Genomic DNA, 10667 nt, shown 5'->3' with positions numbered 1-10667 from the left:
TGTGAGCTGTGACGCTACAGCACTCTACCCAGGGTGACAGCTTGAGACTCTGCCTCAAAAACTAAATAAATAAAGTGAAATCATACAGTACGGTCTGGTTTCTCTTCAGAGTGGGTAAATCTTACTAAAGATTTCCGTGGAGAATGGGCAGCACCTGCAGCGCAGTGGGTAGAGTACGGGCCACGTACACCCAGGCTGGAGGGTCAAACTGGCCTGAGCCTGCTCAAATCAACGTGACTACTGCAACAACAACAAAATAAATAGTCGGGCACTGTGGCAGGCACCTGTGGTCCCAGCTGTTTGGGAGGCTGAAGCAAGAGAATTGCTTAAGCCCAAGGGATTGAGGTTGCTGTGAGCTGTGACACCACTCTACCCAGGGCGACATAGTAAAACTCTGTCTCAAAAAAAAGATTTCCGTGGAGAGGAACAAGTTGAGTTTTTAATCAATTTTTTGTGGTCTTGCTTTGGCAAAGCTAATAATAAACAAATAGAATCAAATCAAATAGTCAAATCAAATGGAAACAAATAGAATAATAAATAAACAAATAGAAAAGGATCACAATATGTGATCCTTTCGGCTGGGTGTGGTGGCTCATGCCTGTAGTCCTAGTACTCTGGGAGGCTGAGTCGGGTGGATTGCCTGAGCTCATGTGTTTGAAACCGTCCTGAGTCAGAGCCAGACCTTGTCTCTAAAAAAAAAAAAAAAAAAAAAAAAGGCTGGGTGTTGTGGCAGGCACCTGTAGTCCCAGCTACTTGGGAGGCTGAGGCAAGAGAATCACTTGATCATAAACCACATTTTGTTTATCCATTCATCCACTGATGGATATTTGGGGTGTTTCCACTTTTTAGCTATTATGAATAATGCTGTAGGGTGGAGGCTGGTCCGCGGCCGAAGTACAGACATTTTTCCTGTGAGAATTACCAGGAACAGTTCAATATGGGGGATATTCTGGCTCATGAATCTGAAATACTCGAACTAGTGAAAGAGTATTTAGATTTTGCTGAATTTGAAGATACCTTGAAAACATTTTCCAAAGAATGCAAAATAAAAGGAAAACCATTATGTAAAACAGCAGGTGGATCTTTACAGGACTCTAAACCATTGATAATTCAGAAGGCTCTTGTCTCTGCATTTGACAATGGAGACCAGAAGGTGTTCTTCAATTTATGGGAAGAACACATTCCCAGTTTCATCCAAAATGGTGACGCCCTTGCCCAGAAGTTGGAATTCTATCTTCACATCCATTTTGCCATCTATCCTCTGAAACATTCCGTAGGGAGACCGGACAGAGAGGAGCTGGAGGAAAGGATTTCTTACTTCAAAACCTACCTGGAGACCAAAGGAGCAGCGCTGAGCCAGACCACCGAGTTTCTTCCTTTCTATGCCCTTCCTTTTCTTCCCAACCCTATGGTACACCCTTCGTTTAAAGAACTCTTTCAGCATTCCTGGACTCCAGAGTTAAAGTTGAAGTTGGAAAAGTTTCTAGCTTTAATATTTAAAGATAGCAACACGCTGAAGCTTTTAACAGTGTATAAGGAGAATGGACAAAGTAACAAAGAGATGTTGCAGCAGCTCCACCAGCAGCTGGTCAGAGCTGAACTTAGGTCAGTGACCTACCTGAGACGTACAGTAAGATCCAAGCAGACTACCACAATCTCATTGGAGTCACAGCAGAGCTGGTGGATTCTCTCAGGCCACAGTCAGTGGCAAGATGATCACTCCTGAGTACCTCCAGAGTGTCCGTGTCTGCCTCTTCAGCAACCAGATGTGGCAGAGCCTGGCTCATAGCGTGGACTTCACAAGGCCTGGGACGGCTTCCAGCATGTTACAAGCTTCCTTGGCACCCGTGAGACTGAAAGATGTCCCATTACCGCCCTCCCTGGATTATGAGAAACTGAAGAAGGATTTGATTTGGGGGAGTGATCGTTTAAAAGCCTTCTTGTTGCAGGCTCTGCGCTGGCGCTTGAGCACCTCCCGTCCTGGAGAGCAGAGGGAGGCGGTTCTGCAGGCCTACATCAGCAACGACCTCTTGGACTGTCATAGCCACAACCAGAGAAATGTGCTTCACTTGCTGCACGCAAAGAGTGAGGTGGTGCGGCAGTACATGGCCAGGCTCATCAACGCTTTTGCGTCACTAGCTGAAGGTAGCCTCTACCTTGCTCAGAACAAAATGGTGCTGTGGATGCTGGAGGGAAGGCTGAAGGAGGACAAGGATGTCATCACCCAGGAGAATGTCCTTGGGGCCTTGCAAAAGTTCAGCCTCAGGCCCCCGCTGCATCGCTTCAAGATGGTCTCATCTTCTGGCTGATTGATATTCTGAAGGACTCTGATTGCCTGTCTGACTACACACTGGAGTTCTTAGTGGCTTTGCTTATGAACCTCTGCCTCCGGAATGCAGGGAAGAACATGTGTGCCAAGGTGGCAGGCCTCGTGCTCAAAGTCCTTTCAGATCTGCTTGGCCATAAAAGCCACGAGATCCAGCCGTATGTGAACGGAGCTCTGTACAGCATCCTTTCTATTCTGTCCATCCAGGAGGAAGTGAGAGCAATGGGGATGGAAGACATCCTACACTGCTTCATCAAAGAAGGCAACACTGAAATGATCCACCAGATTTTTTTTTTTTTTTCGTTTTTGGCTGGGACTGTGTTTGAACCCATCACTTCTGGCATATGGGACCGACGCCCTACTCCTTGAGCCACAGGCACCGCCCCGCCAGATAGAATTTATCATCAAGCAACTTAATTCTGGTCAGTTTAAGGCAACATTCCGGGATCTTTCTTGTGAATCATTCACAAGAAATGTACCGGAAAGATACATGGACTGTCTTATAGGGCCTTGTCATGCTTCTGCCAGCATTCATTCAAGAAGCATTTAGGGAGGTGAAGAGACCTAAGTGAACCCACTAACAAGAGTTCATTCAGGTATTCAAGGCCAGATTGTCCAAAGATTAATAATATCTTATCACACTTAACAGATACAGCCAACAAAAAGAATTTAAAGGCAATTACAGAAGCCCTTCCCTAGCCTTGTGTGTTCTCTTTATGTGGCCCCTCCCTTTCCTCTCCTAAATCCTGCCCCACTGTTAAGGGTGGCTTCCCCAGGTTCCTGTCAGGGAATGAAAACAGGTGCCAGCCTTTCCAGCACCACTGTGGAAAATGGCATCCCCCACATTTATTCATTCAATCCAAAACAAACAAACAAACAAAAAATAATGCTGCTCTGAGTAGTCCTGTGTGAGTTTTTGTGTGAACATACTCATGTGTTGTTATTTCTCTTGGATATATGCCCAGGAGTGGAATTGTGGGGACATACAGTAACTGTTTAACTTTTCAAGGAACTATGAAACTTTTTCACAGCAGCTGTACCATTTTACATTCATGCCAGCCCTTCCCTTTTTATTTGTATTTTATTTATTTATTTATTTTTTGAGACAGAGCCTCAAGCTGTCACCCTAGGTAGAGTGCCATGGCATCACAGCTAACAGCAACCTCCAGCTCCTGGGCTCAAGCAATTCTCTTGCCTCTGCCTCCCAAGTAGCTGGAACTATAGGCACCCACCACAATGCCTGGCTAATTTTTGGTTATCTCACAGTAACCTCTAGCTCCTGGGCTCAAGAGATTCTCCTGCCTCTGCCTCCCAAGTAGCTGGGACTATAGGCGCCTGCCACAGCGCCTGGCTATTTTTTGGTTGTAGCTATCATTGTTGTTTGGCAGGCCCAGGCTGGATTCGAACCTTCCAGGTTAGGTGTATGTAGCTGGTGCCTTAGCCACTTGAGCCACAGGTGCCGAGCCAGCCCTTCCCTTTTTAAAAATTTTTTTTTTATCTTTTGAATTCCCTGCAATGAATGTATATTGTTTGTAATTGTTTATCTTTTGAATTCCCTGCAACGAATGTACATTGTACCAGGTGTAGAGAGTGAATCATTCCTCAGAATTGTCACTGATCCACGCGTGGCCCATCTTTCATTTTAGTCCATTTTTTCTCTTTATTATGTATTTATTTATTTATTGGCAACAGAGAGTCTCACTATGTTGCCCTTGGTAGAGTGCTTTGGTGTCACAGCTCACAGCAACCTCAAACTCTTGGGCTTAAGTGATTCTCTTGCCTGAGCCTCCCAGTAGCTGAGACTACAGGCACCTGCCACAACGCCCAGCTATTTTTTGTTGTAGTTGTCATTGTTGTTTAGCTGGCCCGGGCCGGGTTCAAACCCGCCACCCTTGGTGCATTTGGCCAGCGCCAGAACCACTGTGCTGTGGGTGCTGTGTCTTTCTCCTCAGCCTTGATCTTCGTACCCATTTCCTCATCGTCACCGTTGACATCCAGGTTAATATGTTGGATATATGTGCTTGCATATCTGTATCTATGTAACTTTGTTAAAATTAGACTTACTGATGCTTTGTGTGTACACATATTTATATATATATATATATATGTAGATAGAAAGGAAATATATATATCCTGTGTTACGGTTCCTTGTTTCTGGCTGCTGACTGATATTCTCTGTAGTCTGTTAGCATAGTTGATTTCCCTGATGCCTACTTTGCTTCAAATTCCTACTGTAGAGAATCCTGCAGTGAATGTCATGGTTACTACATGCCTTTGCCTGGTCCTGCACATAATTTTTGTATGGTTTAATTCCTAGAACTGGAATTTCTGGGCCCAGAGAAAATGCATACACAGTTTCAGCAAGTATTGCCAGGTTTCTTTACAGAAAAGTTGTCTTCTTCTATCTTCTCACCAGCAATACATGAGGGTGTCTCTTTCCCTAAGTCCTTACTAACTTCTGATATTAGCTTTCTTTTTCCCCTCTTTTTTTTTTTTTTTTTAGAGGCAGAGTCTTACTTTGTCGCCTTTTGTAGAGAGCTGTGGTGTTACAGCTCACAGCAACCTCCATATCCTGGGCTTAGGCGAGTCTCTTGGCTTAGCCTCCCAAGTAGCTGGGACTACAGGATCCTGCCACAACACCCGGCTATTTTTTTGCTGGGGCTGGGTTCAAACCCGCTACCCTCAGTATAAGGGGCCGGCACCCTACTCACTGACCCACAGGCGCCACCCCTGGTATTATCTTCCTAATTTTTGCCTGTTAGTAGATATAAAATGGTATATCCTTCTTGTTTTAATTTATATCTTTTGGTTATTAGTGAAGTTAGCATCTTCATAAATTTGCTTTGTCATTTACGTTGTCTCTATCAACTACCTCTTTATGCCTTTGCCCATTTGTCTGTTGGTTTCCTTGTTTTTTAAAAAAATAATTTTCTTATTGCTTTTATAATGTTAATAGATTTTGTTGGCTTTCTTACTATCAGTGCTAATATAGTTATTTCTATATTGGTTTCTATTTTAAAAGGCAGAAAACCTGTAGAAATGCTGTTGAAGTTATACTAAAGTTCATTTTTGTTTTTAGTCCAGATGTCAGAGCATTCCTTCCAATGGACAGTCCAAAACACCAGTCAGATCCATCTGAAGATGACGATGAAAGAAGCATTCAGAAGGTAGTAAGAGGAATTTTTTTTAACAGAAAAAATACCATTCCCCCAAAGTTGAAATTAGTGGCAACTTTAGGGCAACATATACTTAAAATGAAGTAACTTCATCCATAGTAGGTTTCTGCTAAATAAAATACATAAAGACAAACATGTACAACTTACTGATCACTTTTTTTTCTGATCTCTATTTCATATAAAATTTATAGGATGAATATTTATGTAATAAAAAGTAGTATAAGTGAATTAAAGAAAAATTTGAAAATAGCAGTTAATAAAGTATTACCCATATTTTTTGCCACCCAGACCTAGTAATTTTTTTCAATTTATTTGTTTATTTATTTTTTACTTTTTAAAATTTTTTTGTTTCTATTAAATCATAACTGTGTACCTTGATGCATTTATGATACCTTTGTAATTATGATGCATTATGGCAGGATAACTGATTTGATATACAATGTGAAATGCTTACATTGAACTGATTAATATGTCCATCACAATTACACTCTTTCTTTTTTTTTTTTTTTTTGTAGAGACAGAGTCTCACTGTATCACCCTCGGGCAGAGTGCCGTGGCGTCACACGGCTCACAGCAACCTCCAACTCCTGGGCTTAAGCTATTCTCTTGCCTCAGCCTCCCGAGCAGCTGGGACTACAGGCGCCCGCCACAAGGCCCGGCTATTTTTTGTTGTTGTTGCAGTGTGGCCGGGGCTGAGTTTGAACCCGCCACCCTCGGTATATGGAGCCGGCGCCCTACTCACTGAGCCACAGGTGCCACCCATACTCTTTTCTTAATAGTTTTTAAATGTACCATTGCATTATGCACATTAGGTGAGGTTCCCCCCCAAGTACCCTCCTGCCTCCCGAGACCTAGTAATTTTTAATATTTTAGTGATTTTCTTTCCTGTATTCTCCTAATTATCTAATTTTATCTCATAAAAATTGATCTTAATTTTATTTCTCTAATGATAATTATAACAGTGTGTACAAGTATATATTTTTCACTTTACGTCTTACTTTTCGATCATTATTTATATTTATCATCATCACTGTACTTGAAATTATTGTTTTGAATTTTTGCCAGCAGGAAAGGCCTTTTCAACCACAAATTACATAGCTCTTCCTCTGCCTTGTCAGGTTTTTATACATAGAGCAATCCGTACACACATGCCATTTGGTATCAACTAACTTTTATTTCTATGTATAGGTACATAATAAATATATATTCTTAATAGAGAATGGGGTATTGTTATTTTTTTAACTAGATTATGATAGCAAAAAGTAAAATAAACTTGTACCTTATTTTGAAGATGTTTTCATCATTTACTTTAGAAAGTTGTATAGAAAGGGAAAACTGCAATAATTTAACTCAATATATTATGTAGCAATTAAAATTATAATTATGGGGCGGCGCCTGTGGCTCAGTGAGTAGGGCGCCGGCCCCATATGCCGAGGGTGGCGGTTCAAACCCAGCCCCGGCCAAACTGCAACAAAAAAATAGCCGGGCGAGGCTGAGGCAAGAGAATCGCGTAAGCCCAAGAGTTAGAGGTTGCTGTGAGCCGTGTGACGCCACGCCACTCTACCCGAGGGCGGTACAGTGAGATTCTGTCTCTACAAAAAAAAAAAATTATAATTATGAATACAATTAAATATAATATATTTATAATTCAAGCTTTGTAATTATTATTAAATATGTACATGAAAATTTGAGGTGTTGGGTTGATTGACATTTTTCTTTAGAAGGTATTTTAATTTTCTTATGGCTTTATTTTTCTAATTTAAAAGCTAATGTTATGTACTAGAACATATTACTATCCTAGGGCTAAAATATTCATTTGGGAAAAAAAAATATTCCTTTTTTGTGACTATTAGGAAGTAGCATTTTTTTTTCTCTGATGCCCTCAAAAGATTCTTACTTATGAGAACAAATTTAACCTTTGTATCTTTGACATGGTTGCTCCTATGACAGTGTAAAAATTTATATATTTGCTGGCAGGATGCCCATAGCTCAGTGGTTAGGGTGCCAGCCATGAGGCTTGTATGTTCGAACCTGCCCCGGGGTATGGCTCAGTCGGTAAGGCGCCAGCCCCATATAACGAGGGTGGTGGGTTCAAACCCGGCCTCGGCCAAACTGCAACCAAAATATGGCCGGGCGCCTGTAGTCCCAGCTGCTCGGGAGGCTGAGGCAAGAGAATCGCTTAAGCCCAGGAGTTGGAGGTTGCTGTGAGCTGTGTGAGGCCACGGCACTCTACCGAGGGCCATAAAGTGAGACTCTGTCTCTACAAAAAATAAAATAAAAAAGCTGCCCGGAGCAGCGCTCCCCATGCTGTCTGCACGCCTGGCGCCCACGCTGCTCAGTCCCTTCCTGCGGCGATCCGCTCCCACTGTAGGGCGCCATGGCCTCTGGGAGACGCTCCTGGGGAGGCGGTGCGCGGCCGCCGCCTCCTCCGGGCCCGCGTCGGACCTGGGCCCTGAGCCTCCTCATGGCCTCACGAGGCTGAGAGTTATGAAGGAAGCCCTAACATGCAGGAGCGGTTTCTGTTCCCCGAGTACGTCCTGGAGCCTGAGCCCGCGCCCACCCGGAAAGAGCTGCTGGAACAACTGCAGCAGCAGCACCAGGAGAGGGAGCAACCCAGGCGGACGCAGAAGCCACGGGTCGGCCGCCGGGCGCACCCTGTCGTGGGGCACCCGGACCCGGCGGTGCCGCCCAGCGGCCAGCACTGCTCGGGTTGCGGGGCAGAGCTGCACTGCCAGGACCCCGGCGTGCCCGGCTACCTGCCCAGCGAGAAGTTCCTGCGCGCGGCGCAGGCGGACGGCGGGCTGGCGCGGGCCGTGTGCCAGCGCTGCTGGCTCCTGGTGCACCACCAGCGTGCCCTGCGCCTGCAGGGGAGCCGCGAACAGTACTCTGAGCTGGTGAGCACCGCGCGGCGGCGGCCCGGGCCCGCCCTGGTGCTCTACATGGTGGACCTGCTCCACCTGCCCGACCTGCCGGCACTGGTAGGCCCCAAGCAGCTGATCGTGCTGGGGAACAAAGTGGACCTGCTGCCCCAGGACGCCCCCGGCTACCGGCAGCGGCTCCGGGAGCGGCTGTGGAACGACTGTGCCCGCGCCGGATTTTTGCTGGCCCCTGGCCACGGAGGGCCACAGCTCCCCAGCCGGGACGGGCCGCAGGACAGAGAGGAGAATTCGAATCGGTCGGACAGGTCGTGCACGGTGGTCCGGGACGTGCGTCTCATCAGCGCCAAGACTGGCTATGGCATCGAAGAGTTAATCTCGGCACTTCAGCGCTCCTGGCGCTACCGTGGTGATGTCTACCTGGTAGGATCCACAAACGCTGGCAAGTCCACTCTCTTTAACACGCTCCTGAAGTCCGATTACTGCACCGCCAAGGGCGCCCAGGCCATCGACCGGGCCACCATCTCCTCTTGGCCAGGAACTACATTAAACCTTCTCAAGTTTCCTATTTGCAACCCAACTCCTTATAGAATGTTTGAAAGGCACAAAAGACTTAAAGAAGATGCAGCTAAAGCCCTAGAAGATCTTAGCGAGCAAGAACAACATCAACTTAATGTTTTGAAAAAGCATGGCTATGTAGTAGGGAGAGTTGGAAGAACATTCTTGGATTCAGAAGAACAGAAGGATGAAGATGCCTTTGAATTTGATGCTGATTCACTTGCCTTTGACATGGAAAATGAACCCGTTACAGTTGAACCTACATCCACCAAACAAGTAGTATTGACTGCACAAGATGTGAGAGATGCCCGCTGGTTTTATGACACGCCAGGAATTACAAAAGAAAATTGCATTTTAAATCTTCTAACAGAAGAAGAAGTAAAGATTGTTTTGCCAACAAATTCCATTGTTCCAAGAACTTTTGTGCTTAAACCACGAATGGTTCTATTTTTGGGTGCTCTAGGCCGCATTGATTTCCTACAGGGAAACCAGTCAGCCCGGTTTACGGTTGTGGCTTCCAACCTCCTCCCCGTGCACATTACTTCCTTGGACAAGGCGGATAGTTTGTATGAGAAGCAGGCAGGTCACACGTTACTGCAGGTTCCAATGGGTGGAAAAGAAGGAATGGCAGACTTTCCTTCTCTTGTTGCTGAAGACATTATAGTAAAAGAAGGACTTGGGGAATCCGAAGCGGTTGCTGACATCAAGTTTTCCTCTGCAGGTTGGGTTGCAGTAACGCCTCGTGGGAAGGACAGATTGCATCTCCGAGGCTACACACCTCAAGGAACGGTTCTGACGGTCCGGCCCCCGCTCTTGCCGTATATCGTTAACATCAAAGGACAGCGCATCAAGAAAAGTGCGGCCTATAAAACCAAGAAGCCTCCTTCCCTCGTGTATAATCTGCAGAAGAAGAAAGGATAAATGTATGAGGCTGACTTTGTTCCTGCTGGATATTGACCATAACAAGACACATTGAAATTATATTAAATATGGGAGGCACCTGTGGCTCAAGGAGTAGGGCGCCAGCCCCATATGCCGTGGGTGGGGGGTTGAAGCCCGGCCCAGCCAAAACTGCAAAAAAAGAAATTATATTAAATATAGCCTATGGGCGGTGCCTGCGGCTCAAGGAGTAGGGTGCCAGTGCACATGCCGGAGGTGGCGGGTTCAAACCCAGCCATGGCCAAAAATTGCAAAAAAAAAAAAATAATTAAATATAGCCTATAATAAAATTCCCCTGCTCCTACCCCATTTAAAGATCTTAACAGTTGAACTTTTTTTTTTTTTTTTTGCAGTTTTTGGCCAGGGCTGAGCTTTGAACCTGCCACCTCTGGCATATGGGGCCGGCGCCCTGCTCACCCAACAATGACCTTTTTTTTTTTTTTTGTGGTTTTTGGCCAGGGCTGGGTTTGAACTCGCCACCTCCGGCATATGGGACCAGTGCCCTACTCCTTGAGCCACAGGCGCCGCCCAACAGTTGACCTTTTTAAACTAACCAGGACTGTGCCTATTCATAATGTACTGAGCTTGTAAATAGAGGTTATATATCTATTTCTTTTCTTCTCTTTTTTTTTTTTTTTTTTTTTTGGAGACAGGAGTCTTGCTGTGTTGGTAGAGTGCTGTGGCGTCACAACTCACAGCAACCTCCAACTCTTGGGCTTGGGTGATTCTCTTGCCTCAGCCTCCCTAGTAGCTGGGACTGCGGACACCCACCACAACACCCAGCTATTTTCT

The 10667-nt window shown here is 45.3% G+C and overlaps 2 pseudogenes; both read left to right on the top strand.

Annotated features, from left to right (window-relative positions):
• The first annotated feature begins 937 nt into the window (after positions 1 to 937).
• Positions 938 to 2876, top strand: LOC128563347 (lisH domain-containing protein ARMC9-like; annotated as a pseudogene).
• A 4925-nt stretch (positions 2877 to 7801) lies between these two features.
• Positions 7802 to 10013, top strand: LOC128563695 (nitric oxide-associated protein 1-like; annotated as a pseudogene).
• Positions 10014 to 10667: the final 654 nt, after the last annotated feature.

The sequence above is a fragment of the Nycticebus coucang genome, chromosome 13, assembly GCF_027406575.1.
Source record: "Nycticebus coucang isolate mNycCou1 chromosome 13, mNycCou1.pri, whole genome shotgun sequence".
Lineage (NCBI taxonomy): Eukaryota > Metazoa > Chordata > Mammalia > Primates > Lorisidae > Nycticebus > Nycticebus coucang.
This window is presented reverse-complemented; position numbering and strand designations above follow the sequence as displayed.